The 17,086-nt window shown below is 43.4% G+C and overlaps 1 protein-coding gene across 2 annotated transcripts in view; it reads left to right on the top strand.

The window, feature by feature from the left end:
- The window catches only part of LOC128684420 (uncharacterized), a 65,400-nt gene that overhangs the window by 11,654 nt on the left and 36,660 nt on the right, over positions 1-17,086 (top strand). The gene's annotated exons all lie outside the window — the stretch shown is intronic.

Below are 17,086 nucleotides of genomic sequence, written 5' to 3'. Positions count from 1 at the left end.
CTGGCAACCAGAACAGTCTGCTTGAACAATGAAAAGAATGCTAAGCCCAATAGCCATATAACAAGCGACTGCGACACAATCAGGATCAAGGAGATAATATAACGACACTAAGTAGGAACCATCAGCAGATCCTCCACAAAAGTTACAAAACTCCCATACTACTGAATCTAAGTTCAGCATAGGAAAAACCCTGACTGTGACAATACACAGAAACCAGTACAAATTAAGTGAGAAGTTACAGCTCAGGACCTGAGTTACTCAGAGTGTCTATGCGACACACAACCTCAGTACAACGTCGAAAATCACTAAGTCTATACAATGTTCTGAGAACAGAGTTCTACAGAACTAACAAGAATAATGAGACAGACAATCTGTCCAACCACCAAGCGAGTCTACAGCAGACTGAATACTTCACACGAGGTGAGGACACCCCCCTCGATCACGTGATAGCTCCGTGGACAGCACAGCTCAGAAGCCGGCAGTCTAACGAGCAACAAGCGATAATTACAGTAGTTCGACAATCAAGACTTGAACTGAGCACATAATATGTAGCATCTTAACAACATAAGTCAAATAAGAATATAAAGCAATACATTTACGATTTAGCTATTATCGCAAATATAAGCAATATAAAATTAAATGAAAAGGTAATAATTATATATATATATATACATAATAATCATTGAAACCCATTCAGGGGTTGCAACACACTGCCTCACCTCAGCAGCCACTGCCTCACCTCACCAGCCACTGACTCGCCTCACCAGCCCCTGCCTCACGTTACCACCCACTGCCTCGCCTCACCAGCCACTGCCTCACCTCACCAGCCACTGCCTTGCCTCACCAGCCAGTGCCTCATCACACCAGCCAGTGCCTTGCCACACCAGTCAATGCCTAACCACACCATTCACTGCCTCTCCACACCAGCCACTGCCTCACCATACCAACCACTCCCTATCCTCACCAGCCACTGCCTCGCCTCACCAGTCACTGCCTCACCACACGAGCCACTGCTTCTCTACACCAGCCACTGCCTCACTTCACCAGCCACAGCCTCACCTCACCAGCCACTGCCTCACCATACCAACCACTGCTTAACCTCATCAGGCACTGTCTCGCCTCACCAGCCACTGCCTCGCCTCACCAGCCACTGCCTCTCTACACCAGCCACTGCCTCACCTCACCAGTCACAGCCTCACCTCACCAGCCACAGCCTCACCTCACCAGCCACTGAATCGCCTCACCAGCCACTGCCTCACTATACCAGCCACTGCCTCACCATACCAGCCACTGCCTCACCATACCAGCCACTGCCTCACCATACCAGCCACTGCCTCACCATACCAGCCACTGCCTCACCATACCAGCCACTGCCTCACCATACCAGCCACTGCCTCACCTCACCAGCCACAGCCTCACCTCACCACCCACTGAATCACGTCACCAGCCACTGCCTCACACCAGCCACTGGCTCACCATACCAGCCACTCCCTCTCCACAGCAGCCACTGCCTCACCTCACCAGCCACTGCCTCACTACACCAGTCACAGCCTTACCTCACCAGCCACATCCTCACCTCACCAGCCACATCCTCACCTCACCAGCCACTGAATCAACTCACCAGCCACTGCCTCACCACACTGGTCACTGCCTCACCTCACCGGTCACTGCCTCACCTCCAGGTATACCACACCAGGCACTGCCTCACCAAACCAGCCACTGCCTCACCTCACCAGTCACTGACTCGCCTCACGAGCTATTGCCACACCAGCCTCTGTCTTGCCTCGGCAGCCACTGCCTCACCACACCAGCCACTGCCTCACCACACCAGCCACTGCCTCACCACACCAGCCACTGCCTCACCACACCAGCCACTGCCTCACCACACCAGCCACTGCCTCACCACACCAGCCACTACCTCACCAGACCAATTACTGCCTCACCTCACCAGCCACTGCCTCACCACACAAGCCAGTGCCTCACCACACCATCCAGTGCCTCACCACACCAGCCACTACCCCACCAGACCAATCACTGCCTCACCTCACCAGCCACTGCCAGCCAGTGCCTCACCACACCAGCCACTGCTTTACCTCACCAGCCATTTCCTTACCACACCGGCCAGTGACTCACCACACCAGTCACTGCCTAACTATGCCATTCACTGCCTCTCCACACCAGCCACTGCCTCACCTCACCAGCCACTGCCTCACACCAGCCACTGAATCACCATACCAACCACTCCCTAACCTCACCAGCCACTGCCTCGCCTCACCAGCCACTGTCTTGCCACACAAGCCACTGCCTCTCTACACCAGCCACTGCCTCACCTCACCAGCCACAGCCTCACCCCACCAGCCACTGAATCACCTCACCAGCCACTGCCTCACACCAGCCACTGCCTCACCATACCAGCCACTGCCTAACCTCACCAGCCACTGCCTCACACCAGCCACTGCCTCACCATTCCAACCACTGCCTAACCTCATCAGCCACTGCCTCACCTCACCAGCCACTGCCTCACCTCACCAGCCACTGCCTCTCTACACCAGCCACAGCCTCACCTCACCAGCTGCAGCCTCACCTCACCAGCCACTGAATCACCTCACCAGCCACTGCTTCACCATTCCAGCCACTGCCTCACCATACTGGCCACTGCCTCACCTCACCAGCCACTGCCTCACCTCACCAGCCACTGAATCACCTCACCAGCCACTGCCTCACTACACCAGCCATGGCCTCACCTCACTAGCCACATCCTCACCTCTCCAGCCACAGCCTCACCTCACCAGCCACTCCTCACCTCACCAGCCACTGCCTCACCTCACCAGCCACTGCCTCGACTCACCAGCCACTGCCTAACCACACCACCCACTGCCTCATAACACCACCCACTGCCTCACCTCACCAGTCACTGCCTCACGTCCAGGTATACCACACCAGCCACTGCCTCAACACATCAGTCACATCTAACCACACCAGGCACTGCCTCACCTCACCAGGCACTGTCTCACCACACCAGTCACTACCTTACCTCCAGGTATGCCACACCAGTCACTGCCTCACCTCCAGGTATGCCACACTAGTCATTGCCTCACCACACCAGCCATTGCCTCACCTCACCAGTCACTGCCTCACCTCACCAGCCACTGCCTCACCTCACCATCCACTGACTCACCATACCCACATACTGCCTCACCTCACCAGCTACTGCTTCACCTCACCAGCCACTGCCTCACCTCACCATCCACTGACTCACCATACCCACATACTGCCTCACCACACCAGCTACTGCCTCACCTCACCATCCACTGCCTCACCATCCACTGACTCACCATACCCACATACTGCCTCACCTCACCAGCCACTGCCTCACCATCCACTGCCTCACCATCCACTGACTCACCATACCCACATACTGCCTCACCTCACCAGCCACTGCCTCACCATCCACTGACTCACCATACCCACTATTACATAAACACTAATTGGGTTTTACGTTAGTGTTAGTAATATAAAAGTTCGGGATACATACCTACACATTAAAATAAATTAATCTTTAATATTATATAAAAAACAATCTTTGGTCTAGAGGTATTTAAAATATACATACATGTTACAATAATAAATTATTAGCATTTTAAGATAATAAATAATGGTTCGTAACCGTACACACAGGGTACCACTTGTCAGACACTACTGTCTCACTATATATATCGCTGCTAAAATAATAAATTATAAATAACATTTGTACAATAATAAATTACAGTCAACTCCGTGTCTCACGACACCCTAATGATGCTCCATGTCACACGACACTTATCCGAGTTGTGACGCTCCCTGTGTCTCACCCGACACTTATCCGTGTAATGACGCTCCATCTCAGCTGTGTCCCTTGACACCCTTTTCTCTGCGTTGATGCTCCTACTCTCCGTGTCACACGACACCCTTTATCTGCGTCATACACTTGTGTCACCCGACACCCAGCGACACACTCACACAGCGTCTTTCTCGAGGCCAGTCACATGACACTATTCAATGTACAGTGGTCCCTCTTTTTTCGTAATTAATCCGTTCCTGGAGCTGTTACTATAAACGAAATTTATGATTTATGAATCAATTTTCCCCATAAGAAATAATGTAAATACAATTAATCCATTCCTGACACCCAGAAGTATTAAAACAAAAACATTTTTAACATGTAATATACATGTAGTACATAAACAATACAATGGGAAATGATGAATGAAACATTAACAGCATAACACTTACCTTTATTGGAGATTCCTCTTAGTGTATGGGAGACTGGAGGAGGAGAGTGGATTGTTTATAGTTTGGAAGGGGAATCCCCTTCCATCAACACCTCAGGTACCATTTGCTTTTCTGGGGTTGATTCTCTTCTCTGTTTCTTAATGCCACTAGGACCACCTTGAGAGTCACTGGAGTCCTGTCTCACAAAATAACTGTGGAGAGAGCTCTGTTTCTGGCGTCTCTTTAACACTTCCCTAAAATGGCCCAAGATTTTGTCACTGTACATGTTGGCAACCTAGCTTGCAACAACCTTGTTAGGGTGATGTTTCTCCATAAAGCTTTCCATCTTACCCCACATAGTAAAAATCTCTTTAATTTCTGAAGAAGGCACCTTCTTTCATCTCTCTTCCTCCTCCTCTGCAGCAAGATTCTGAGCTGCGATGTGTTGCTCTACCTGCTGAAGCTCTTGCAGCTCCTCAGTGGTGAGCTCTTCATTGTGGTCTTCCACCAATTCTTCCACATCCTCCAAACTCACATCCAACCCCATGGAACTCCCCAGTGCCACAATTGATTTTACAACAGACATAGGCTCATTAGGGTCAGTCTCAAATCCTTCAAAATCCCTCTTGTCGACACAATCTGGCCACAATTTTCTCCAGGCTGAGTTCTAAGTCCTGGTAGTCACTCCCTCCCAAGCCATACCTATAAGGGTTATGCAGTGGAGGATGCTGAAGTGTTCTCTCCAAAATTCCCTTAGGGTCAAGTGAGTGTCTGTGGTCACAGTCAAGCACCTGTGAAACATTGCTTTTGTGTAGAGTTTTTTAAAGTTTGCAATAACCTGCTGGTCCATGGGTTGGAGGAGAGGAGTGGTATTCGGGGGCAAGAACGTTACTGTGATGAACCCAAACTCCTCGAAAATTAGGTCATCCAAGTTTGCAGGATGAGCAAGTGCATTGTCCATTACTAGCAGGCACTTGAGATCCAGTTTCTTTTCCAGGAGATACTCCTTCACACTAGGGCCAAACACTTCATTGAACCACTCGACGAAAATTTCCCTCGTGACCCATGCCTTACTATTAGATTTCCAAAACACACACAATTTACTCTTCATAACATTGTTTTTCCTGAACACACTGGGATTTTCAGAATGGTACACTAGTAATGGCTTCACTTTGAAATCCCCACTAGCATTAGCACAGAACATTAGCGTCAGCCTGTTTTTCATAGGCTTGTGTCCTGGCATTGCCTTTTCCTCTTGTGTAATGAAGGTCCTCTTTGGCATTTTCTTCCAAAAGAGGCCTGTTTTGTCACAATTGAACACTTGTTCAGGTTTCAGTCCTTCAGCCTCTATGTACTCCTGGAATTCATGCACATATTTTTCAGCCGCCTTGTGGTCCGAACTGGCAGCCTCACCATGCCTTACCACACTGTGTATGCCAGTACGGTTCTTAAATCTCTCAAACCAGCCTTTGCTGGCCTTAAATTCACTCACTTCACCACTATTTGCAGGCAATTTCTTTACCAAATCTTCATGCAACTGCCTAGCCTTTTCACAAATAATCGAAGTCATAAGAGTATCTCCTGCTAATTGTTTCTCATTTATCCACACCAATAATAACTTCTCAACCTCTTCCAGTACTGGTGATCTCATTTTTGTCAGCATAGTTACTCCCTTTGTAACAACAGCATCCTTTATTTCATTTTTCTTGGCCACTATGGAACATAAGGTTGTGTAGGGATTCTTATACATCCTGGACAGTTCGGTCACACTTGTTCCACTTTCATATTGTTCAATGATGGTTTTCTTAAATTCAATCGTATTTCTCACCTTCTTTACCACAGGCTTGGCACTAGGAGCTTTCTTTGGAGCCATGGTAGCTTATTTAGTACTTGCAAGCACTAAAATAAATGGAATATTATGAAATATTTCGCTGGAGCACGTGAAGGGACCTTCGCTCACTGGTAAACAATGCCAGACTGGCTGCCGCCCCAGCTCACGCAGTGGGTACGCGTCCCGGATGAACTACAGCTCGCGAGTCAACCTATGAAAAGCGAGTCCATGTTTATACGAAAATACCCCTATGATGGGCGAATTTTATGATTGCCGGGAACTACGAAAAGCGGGGGACCACTGTACACTATAACCGTAACTTCTTTAGTGTCACACGACGCCCTTTTCTTCTCAGTGTTCCACTACAACAGCATCCGATGACTCCGGCCCACAGTTGACCAGCATAGGCGGTGAGTCCGCAGACATCACCTGTCCTTTAAATACTCTCCAAGGCTGGTAGAAGTACACCGTAAGGTGGTCTGGTGAGCACTTCCTACCGCCTTCAAGACCAGTTGATAAATAGTGTTTGTAAAACACCATGCTGCAAGCTCACTGAATGCGGCCGTCAAGTAACTGAGGCCAACAGACTCAGTGAGCTGCGGTGAGCGCTTCCTCTAACGGCAGTAGATATATATATTAAGACGGTCAGATGAATACTCTACTGCCAGTAGATGTCTACCAAAAGGTTTTCTGGTAGTTACTGCTTAGATGCGTACCGTGAGGTGTTCAGGTACTTACTGCTTCTAAAGCCGGCTCAGCAGTCCCCACATTGGGTTTGATGACGTACCCCGTGGTACTGCCGGCCGGCAGGTTAACTATTTAACCGCTAGTTTGGCAGGGGACCGTAACACCCACATACTGCCTCACCTCACCAGCTACTGCCTCACGTCACCAGCCACTGCCTCACCTCACCATCCACTGACTCACCATACCCACATACTGCCTCACCACACCAGCTTCTGCCTCACCTCACCAGCCACTGCCTCACCTATCCATCCACTGACTCGCCATACCCACATACTGCCTCACCTCACCAGCCACTGCCTCACCTCACCATCCACTGACTCACCATACCCACATACTGCCTCACCTCACCAGCCACTGCCTCACCTCACCATCCACTGACTCACCATACCCACATACTGCCTCACCTCACCAGCCACTGCCTCACCTCACCATCCACTGACTCACCATTCCCACATACTGCCTCACCTCACCAGCCACTGCCTCACCTCACCATCCACTGACTCACCATACCCACATACTGCCTCACCTCACCAGCCACTGCCTCACCTCACCATCCACTGACTCACCATACCCACATACTGCCTCACCTCACCAGCCACTGCCTCACCTCACCATCCACTGACTCACCATACCCACATACTGCCTCACCTCACCAGCCACTGCCTCACCTCACCAGCCACTGCCTCACCTCACCATCCACTGACTCACCATACTCACATACTGCCTCACCTCACCAGCTACTGCCTCACCTCACCAGCCACTGCCTCACCTCACCATCCACTGACTCACCATACCCACATACTGCCTCACCTCACCAGCCACTGCCTCACCTCACCATCCACTGACTCACCATACCCACATACTGCCTCACCTCACCAGCTACTGCCTCACCTCACCAGCCACTGCCTCACCTCACCATCCACTGACTCACCATACCCACATACTGCCTCACCTCACCAGCCACTGCCTCACCTCACCATCCACTGACTCACCATACCCACATACTGCCTCACCTCACCAGCTACTGCCTCACCTCACCAGCCACTGCCTCACCTCACCATCCACTGACTCACCATACCCACATACTGCCTCACCTCACCAGCTACTGCCTCACCTCACCAGCCACTGCCTCACCTCACCATCCACTGACTCACCATACCCACATACTGCCTCACCTCACCAGCCACTGCCTCACCTCACCAGCCACTGCCTCACCTCACCAGCCACTGACTCACCATACCCACATACTGCCTCAACTCACCAGCCACTGCCTCACCTCACCATCCACTGACTCACCATACCCACATACTGCCTCACCACACCAGCTACTGCCTCACCTCACCAGCCACTGCCTCACCTCACCATCCACTGACTCACCATACCCACATACTGCCTCACCTCACCAGCCACTGCCTCACCTCACCATCCACTGACTCACCATACCCATATACTGCCTCACCTCACCAGCCACTGCCTCACCTCACCATCCACTGACTCACCATACCCACATACTGCCTCACCTCACCAGCCACTGCCTCACCTCAAGCTGAAACAAGCCATATCTGCAACTGTTACAAAACTTGTCTTCTTAACCTTCTCCAATGGTATGGTAGAATGTTAAGGTAACATTCTTGTTGAACATATGGCCTGTTTACGGTTTTGTAACAATAACTTTTAATAAGAATTCAGGATTACGAAACAAATAACTAAAACTTAGAATCTTTACTAGTAGAGTTTTAGCTTAATGTATGATATAATGTTAGGATTAACATAAAATAAGGAGTATAATTCTTACATTTCTCTTGGTACATACCAGTACATAAATAAACCTCTTGAGGTCGAGCTTTATACTAAGTTCACCAATAAATGCACCTATAATGGTTATTAAGAGACTTATCCACAAAGTAACTTACAACGCTTATAAAGACTTATCTGAACTGCAGTGCAAAGAAACTGCTGTCAGGATAATACAGGACCACGTACAAGTCATCGTGCAAAACAATGAAATCAAAGAAACACGTTTGTTAGGAAAACCAGGAAGTAAACACAGTATAATGATCCGACTTCATTCATACGATAAAAGAAAGGACCTAATTAAATCAGCAATTACAATGAAAAATGGAGTGTACATAAATGAGTGTCTAACAAAAAAACATCAAAACCTTCTGTTCAGGCTGAGAAAACTTAAACAGGAAAACAAAATACATCAGTGTTTCACGCGAGATGGGAAAATACTAGTAAGGAAAACATCAACAGGACAACAATATACCATCTCAAACGAACATGATTTCTCTACCTTCCTTAGAAAAGCTGACATTTCTGTAACAGATTAAATAAGTGCCCTTAATACATATATACGTGTGGTGCATATAGTGTACGTTACTATCATATTGTACATTATTATTTTTATTATTTTTCATCACTAGCTAATGCCAACTACCTCCAATACTCTATAACTTTCTTACTGCTATTAATTGCTCATAATTTTAAATTAAAAGTCAAATCTTACTCCAAATTAATAATATTCATTTTTTCTTACCTGTCCATTTAATTTTGTTTATCACTACTTGTTTTTTTAGTCACTTTACATTGTATATTCAATTAGTGTATATTCCAATTACTTTTTTGCAAGTACCAAAACTATCTTTTGCTAGCTAGTACCAACTACCTCATTTTTTTTACTTTTATTGTGCAATAAACTGCTCAATTTATCTAATATTACAAATCAGATCTTACTCCTAAACCAATATTATTTCATAGTGACCATCTGTCCATTTAACTTTGTCTACCATTACTTAATTTTAGTCCCTTATATATTTTCTCCTTTATTTTAGCTTTATATAACTACCCTAGCTTATACATTCACAATTGTTAAAATAATCAAGGTGCTATTCTCAGGTGCTAAAGTAGAACAAGTTCACAATTTTGCATTATATTCCAAAGCTCATTTATTTTATAGTACTACCTACTATCATATTCCCAAGCTCCATTATTTGATCATCACTTTATTTGTACTAGTCCCTTTTATATTGTCTCCTTTATTTTAGCTTAAAAAAAAAAAAAAAAAAAAAAAAAAAAAAAAAAAAAAAAAAAATAACAAAAAAAAAAACTACCTTAGCTCATTATTTTACATTTGTTAAATAATTCAGGTGCTATTTTTTAGCTTAAGACTATTTACTTTGTTTTATACTTAATTCTAACTATAGATTCACTACAAATCTTATGATTACAAGCATTGATCCAGATACCAACCTCTTATTTAATGACTTAAATGAATCAAACAGTTACTGTAATTACTACACTGCAGAACAATCAAAGGCACTTCTCAGTGCCAACAACAACATAACTATCTTTAACTACAATATCAGATCTTTAAGCAAGCATTACGATGACCTCATAGCATTACTAAATTCCTTACATGCCAATATGTCCATCATTACACTAACTGAAACCTGGCTAAAGCCTGATACTACAGATGTCTATACCATTCCTGGTTACACAGCCATACACAACTGTAGGCCAGACCAACAAGGGGGTGGCACAGCCATATACTACTCAGACCAACTAGAATGTATCACTAATACTTGCACAAGAGATGAACATGGGGAATATATAATAGCCAAATTCAAATCCAAATACCTACGAAAACCTCTCACATTGATAAACATCTACAGAGTTCCACAGTCAAACATTAGCCAATTTAGTCAAAACCTAGGAAGTATGATAACTGATGCACGCATGAACAAAGATCACTTACTACTCTCAGGTGACTTCAATATAAATCTCCTGCAAGACCAGGACCCACACGTTACTGAATTCACAAACACAATGAGTAACTGTATGTTGCTACCAACAGTAACAAAACCTACAAGAGTTACAGAGACTAGTGTTTCCCTACTTGACCACATCTGGACCAACACCATATCCCCTTTAAAATCAGGCATAATTACAGATAATACCACAGACCACTACCCTACTTTCCTCATAACAACTCTTGGTAAATTACCCCAAGACACTACTAAAGTCACCTTCAGACTTCACAATGAGGCAGCCATTAATAACTTCACAACAGCATTAGCAAACATTGATTGGCACACTGAGCTAGAAATCAATACAGATATTGACGAATGTATTAATAATTTTCTAAAAAAGACTCAATACCTCTATAACAAGCACTGCCCTAAAAAAACTAAGCAGATGACAGCTAAGAGACTGAACAGTCCCTGGCTAACACCCAGCATTCTCAAATCCATAAATACAAAACACCAATATGAAAAACAGTACAGAATGGGTCACATAACCAGAGACCAAACAAAACGTTACTCGTCAATCCTAACCAGCCTGATAAGAAGGGCAAAAAAATTGTATTATGAGAACAGATTATCCAACTTACGAGGTGATATAAAAAAGACCTGGAAAACCCTATCAGAAATTCTGGGAACAAAAAAGATATCACGAAATAGCGAAATAAAATTAGCAAAATCAGATGAACCCCAACTCCCACCAACAGAAACAGCAAACAGACTCAATGATTTCTTCTCCACTATAGGACAAAACCTTGCCAATAAAATCCCAAGCTCAGATACCCCACCAAATGACTACCTCACCGGCAACTACCCGAACACACTGTTCCTAGCTCCGACTAACCCATACGAAGTCTCCCTTATTATCAACGCACTAAAAAACAAGGCAGGAGATTTAAATACCTTACCACCCTTTATATACAAAAAAGTGTCACAAGTGCTATCACCAATCATTGCAACACTCTTTAACAAATCCATTGAATCCTCCACCTTCCCTACAGTACTCAAAATAGCAAGGGTCACCCCGATCCACAAAGGAGGAGACCAAACAGAGTTGAATAACTATAGGCCAATATCCAACTTACACCCTCTCTCAAAAATCTTCGAAAAATTAATTCATAAACGAATCTACTCCTACCTTATCTCCCAAAACATACTCAACCCCTGCCAATTTGGATTCAGGCCTAATAAAAATACTAATGATGCTATTATACACATGCTAGAACATATATACACTGCAATAGAGAAAAAAGAAGTCCCACTGGGGATCTTCATTGACTTACGTAAAGCTTTTGATACAGTTGACCATGACTTGCTCCACGTAAAATTATCACACTATGGTATAAGAGGGCACTCCCTCAACTACCTCAAGTCATACCTCAGCAACAGAAGCCAATATGTGTACGCAAATGGGGCAAACTCTTCTGCACAACCAATTACAGTTGGTGTCCCACAGGGAAGTGTCCTTGGCCCTCTTCTCTTTCTCCTATACATAAATGACCTACCAAATGCTTCTCAATTACTCAAACCCACACTATTTGCTGATGACACAACATACGTCTTCTCCCACCCGAGCCCAGTCACGCTAGCCAATACTGTAAATACCGAATTACAGAAAATATCTACCTGGATGAGTACTAACAAACTTACACTAAACATTGACAAAACCTACTTCATTCAGTTTGGTAACAGAGCTACAGATGTCCCTCTTAACATAATGATAAACGGATCACCTATCACAAAGCTAACAGAGGGAAAATTCTTAGGAATCCACCTTGATAATAGACTCAAATTTCATACACATATACAACAAATTTCTAAGAAAATTTCCAAGACTGTAGGCATACTATCGAAGATACGGTACTATGCTCCACAGTCAGCCCTCCTGGCCCTATATCACTCTCTTATTTACCCCTATCTCACCTATGGAATTTGTGCATGGGGCTCAACAACAAGTAACCATCTCAGACCACTAATTACCCAACAAAAGGCTGCAGTTAGAATGATAACAAATTCTCACTACAGGCAGCACACTCCACCAATATTCAATACACTCAACCTACTCACCATACAAAACATCCATACTTATTACTGCACCTATTACATACATAGAACACTCAACTCTGATATTAACCCTCCCCTCAAACATCTCCTTGCCAACCTCAACAGAACACATGACCATAACACAAGGCACAGATCACTCTTTGATATTCCTCGTGTCCATCTCACGCTATGCAAAAACTCAATGCACATAAAAGGCCCTAAAATCTGGAATTCATTACCTGTAAATATAAAAGAAACACTACCTGTTTATAAATTCAAGTCTCTTCTCAAAGATCACTTACTCACCCAAAACCAAATAAATACTGAATAACTGAACCTTATAAATTGTATATCTTAAATGTTTCTCACAATTATATCACATAAATGTTAAACCTAAAACCCAATCTAACTTTATTATTTTTTAAATTCACTACCTAACAGAATACTCCATTCTACTGAATTTACAACAATGCATGCAACCATATGACCTGTCTTTGTAATACTCACTTGTGCTTTATAGTAATCAGTTTACATTAATGTTTTTCACTGATTTCATCATTGCTTAGTTAATCTTAAGTTAATTTTAAGCCAGCCCGTAATGCTATGCATAGTATAAGTGGCTTTGGCATGCTGCTCTTATCTGTATTTTTTTTGTACCTCTGTAAGTGTGCTCAAATTATAAATAAATAAAAAAAATAAATAAATAAATAAAAGAGTATACCAGAACTCGTAAGTGACGGACTTAGTCTCATTCCCATCCAGCATGACTTAGAATAGCATAGACCACAAATTAACCCACAAGGACAACAAGGCTTGTTCAGTCAACTGAAAGATTAATTCGCTAGGGTATAAATAACTCGAAAGTGACAAGCTTAAGAAAGGGAGTCGAGTATGAAAGGAAAACGACCACAAGAGAGAACTTGACATGTCTCTTATGAGAGGTCAATGAATAACTGAGTGAGGTATGCTCCCTTGGCTATGCAAGCCCAGACTAGAAGTGGGAGTGCTAGTCAGAGTGAGTGAAGGACCTACTCTCAGCGAGTGCTGTAAAGCTACTCAGAGCAAGAGTGGTGAATCTACTGACGGTACCACTGAGTGGTAAGCCGACGTCAGGTTGGTCACGTAACTGAGGGAGACTTTAGTACCTGAACTGCTAGCCGGCACTTAAACCAAGTGGTTTCCCACTACATGGAAATAAGAGTATTAAAGCCTAACAAAACATAATATAATACAATATTAGCATTAATATTAGCCTTAACATGCATATTATAAAATAAAGGGGCATATCCTATTATAAAATAAAACGGGTATGGCCATACTCGTAACAGCAACATGTTCAATGACAAAACCTTGTCCCACTTAAGGGAAATCCTAAAGAGATGCCAGAAACAGGCCTCTTTGGACAGTTATTTGTGCGACAGGTATTCAGTGACTCTCAAGCTGGTCTTAGTGGTATTAAAAGACAAAGAAACGAAGTAACCCTAGAGTGGAACTTATCTGGTCATTATGGAGGGGGATTTCCCTTCCAAACAATAAATCCTTCCTCTCTCCTCCTCCCTGTCTTCCTGAAACCAACAAGACTCTTCAATAAAGGTATGTAATACTGATTTAATTGCTAAAAAAATATTTTTTTTAATATTTTTGGGTGTCTAGAACAGATTAATTGATAACAAAAAAGGCACAAAACCGTGACAGGAACAGTACACAAATAACCTGCACATAGAAGAGAGGAGCTTACGAGGACGTTTCGGTCCAACACGGTCCAAGTCGGACCGAAATGTCATCGTAAGCTCCTCTCTTCTTTGTGCGGGTTATTTGTGTGCAGATTAATTGTATTTACATTAATTTTTATGGGAAATATTATTTCACTTTTTGGCCATTCCACTTTTAGGCCGAGCTTCTGGAACTGATTACAACTGATAACCAAGGGTCCACTATTTAGTGTTCCTTTTGATTTCTTCATTCTTTCCATAGCTAAGCAGCTGGAACTTATTGCCATTGAACGTCATGTTGTTCTCCACTGCCCATTCTTTTTGATTATAATAATAATCTCCACTGCCCACTGGAAAACCCTGCTTATGTCTTCCTGTACTTTTTCAGTGTCCTCTTCCATAGAGACTTTCATGCTTATTTTAGTGTCATCTGCAAAAAGATGATACAAAAGTGTGCCGTGTGTTTTTATTTATGTCTGCTATGAGGATGAATATCAGCAGAGGTGCCAGGACAGTGCCTTGGGGCACTGAGGTTTTGGCCTCGCTGATGCTGGATCTTGCCCTGTTCGCTCCTACTATTTGTGTTCTGTGTGTTAGGAACCTGAAAATCCATCTGCCTGCCTTCCACGTAATGCCCATTACCCTCATTTTGTGCGTTATCGCTCCATGATCACATTTGTCAAACGACTTTGCAAAATTTGTGTAAATCACATCTGTGTTTTGGTTATCTTCCAGTGCCTCCGTAATTCTGTCATAATGGTTCATCAGCTGTGACAGGCATGATCATCCTGCTCCACAACCATGCTGGTTTGGGTTAAGTTGGTTGTGCTGGTCCATGAAATTTGTAATCTGTTGTCTCATCACTCTTTCTAATATTTTTATGATGTGAGAAGTTAGGGCTACTGGTCTGTAATTTTTAGCTAGTGCTCTACTATCTCCCTTATGCAAAGGAGCTATGTCAGCACTCTTTAAGGCCTCTAGTATTTCATCTAGATCTAAGGTCTTTCTCCAAAGAATCCTGAGTGCTTGTGCTAATGGTACTTCACACTTTTTTATAAATAGAGCATTCCATGAATCTGGTCCAGGTGCTAAGTGAGTAGGCATGTTGTCCATTTCTTGTTCAAAATCTATGGGATTTGTACTATTGTCAGTTAGTTAATCTGTGCGGCCTTCTTCTGGAGTGAAAAATATTTCTTCATTTTCTACCTTGTTGTCATTTAGTGGGTTGCTGAACACTGACTCATAGTGTTGTTTTAGGATTTCACTCATTTCCTGTTCATTGTCAGTATACGAGTCTCCTTTCAGTAGTGGTCCAGTTCTACAGGTAGTTCTTAGCTTGGATTTTGCATAGGAATAGAAATGTTTTGGGTTTCTTGCAATATCCTGTATGGCCCTTTGTTCCCTTTGTACTTCCTCTGTTAGATATGACATCCTAACTTAGGTAAGGGAGATTTTGAGTGCTTGGGGCTAAGATGTCAAAGAGGCTTATGTGAGTATGTTAGATAGAAGAAAAAGGAGACAAATGGTTTTATGATTTGACTTGCTATTGTAATGTGAGCAAGGTAATATTTATGAAGGGATTCAGGGAAACCAGTTAGCCAAAGTTAAATACAGTGGATCCCTGGTTAACGATATTTTTTCACTCCATAAGTATGTTCAGGTGCCAGTACTGACCGAATTTATTCCCATAAGGAATATTGTGAAGTAGATTAGTCCATTTCAGACCCCCAAACATACACGTACAAATGCACTTACATAAATACACTTACATAATTGGTCGCATTCGGAGGTAATCGTTATGCGGGGGTCCACTGTACTGGAGATGGAAAGTACAGTTCCTGTGCTCAGGAGGATTGGAGATGTTGCAGTTCAAAGGATCATCTGAATTGTAATGTCAATATGGTTTTGGAAAGGCAGTAATTGAGTGAATGATTGTGAAAGGGCTTTTTTTTTTTATGGGTCACCCTACCTCTGTGGGAGATGGCCAAAGTTAAATACTGGAGATGGAAAGTACAGTTCCTGTGCTCAGGAGGATTGGAGATGTTGCAGTTCAAAGGATCATCTGAATTGTAATGTCAATATGGTTTTGGAAAGGCAGTAATTGAGTGAATGATGGTGAAAGGGCTTTTTTTTTTTATGGGTCACCCTACCTCTGTGGGAGATGGCCAGTATGTTAACTCTTGCGTACCTTGAAATTACAAATCCCGTCAGTGTCACGACCTTTCAAAATAAAAATAAAATCTTCTAAAATGGTAGAGAATCTTTTTCTAAAGGTAATATCAACAAAACTACAAGATTTAAAATTTAAGAAATTATGAAGGCGAGAATATGGAGGTCGGGGAGCACTTTACACAACTGTTGTTTTGCTTGCTTTGAGGCCTATTTTAGGCCAGTTAAATTACTTAAACTGACCCAATTCCTGGCTATTTTGCTAGTTGTTCGAGCTGTGAATTTTAATTTTCAGTTTCCAGTTACAGTATTACAATAATGTATATTTTTCACAGTTGTCAAAATATTTTTTTAAGACTTTAAATGAATTTTATTGACCATCATTATGAGTGTCGAATGTTTTAGTCTCATATTTTTTATATGGATATCAGTTAGATATGATTTCTGATTGTCTTCATCAGATTATTATGTATGTAGACCAATTCAGAAATTTGATTTTTTTTTTTTTTATATTTCTAAGACTGACAGGG

This window comes from Cherax quadricarinatus, chromosome 4 (assembly GCF_038502225.1).
Source record: "Cherax quadricarinatus isolate ZL_2023a chromosome 4, ASM3850222v1, whole genome shotgun sequence".
Classification (NCBI taxonomy): domain Eukaryota; kingdom Metazoa; phylum Arthropoda; class Malacostraca; order Decapoda; family Parastacidae; genus Cherax; species Cherax quadricarinatus.
This window is presented reverse-complemented; position numbering and strand designations above follow the sequence as displayed.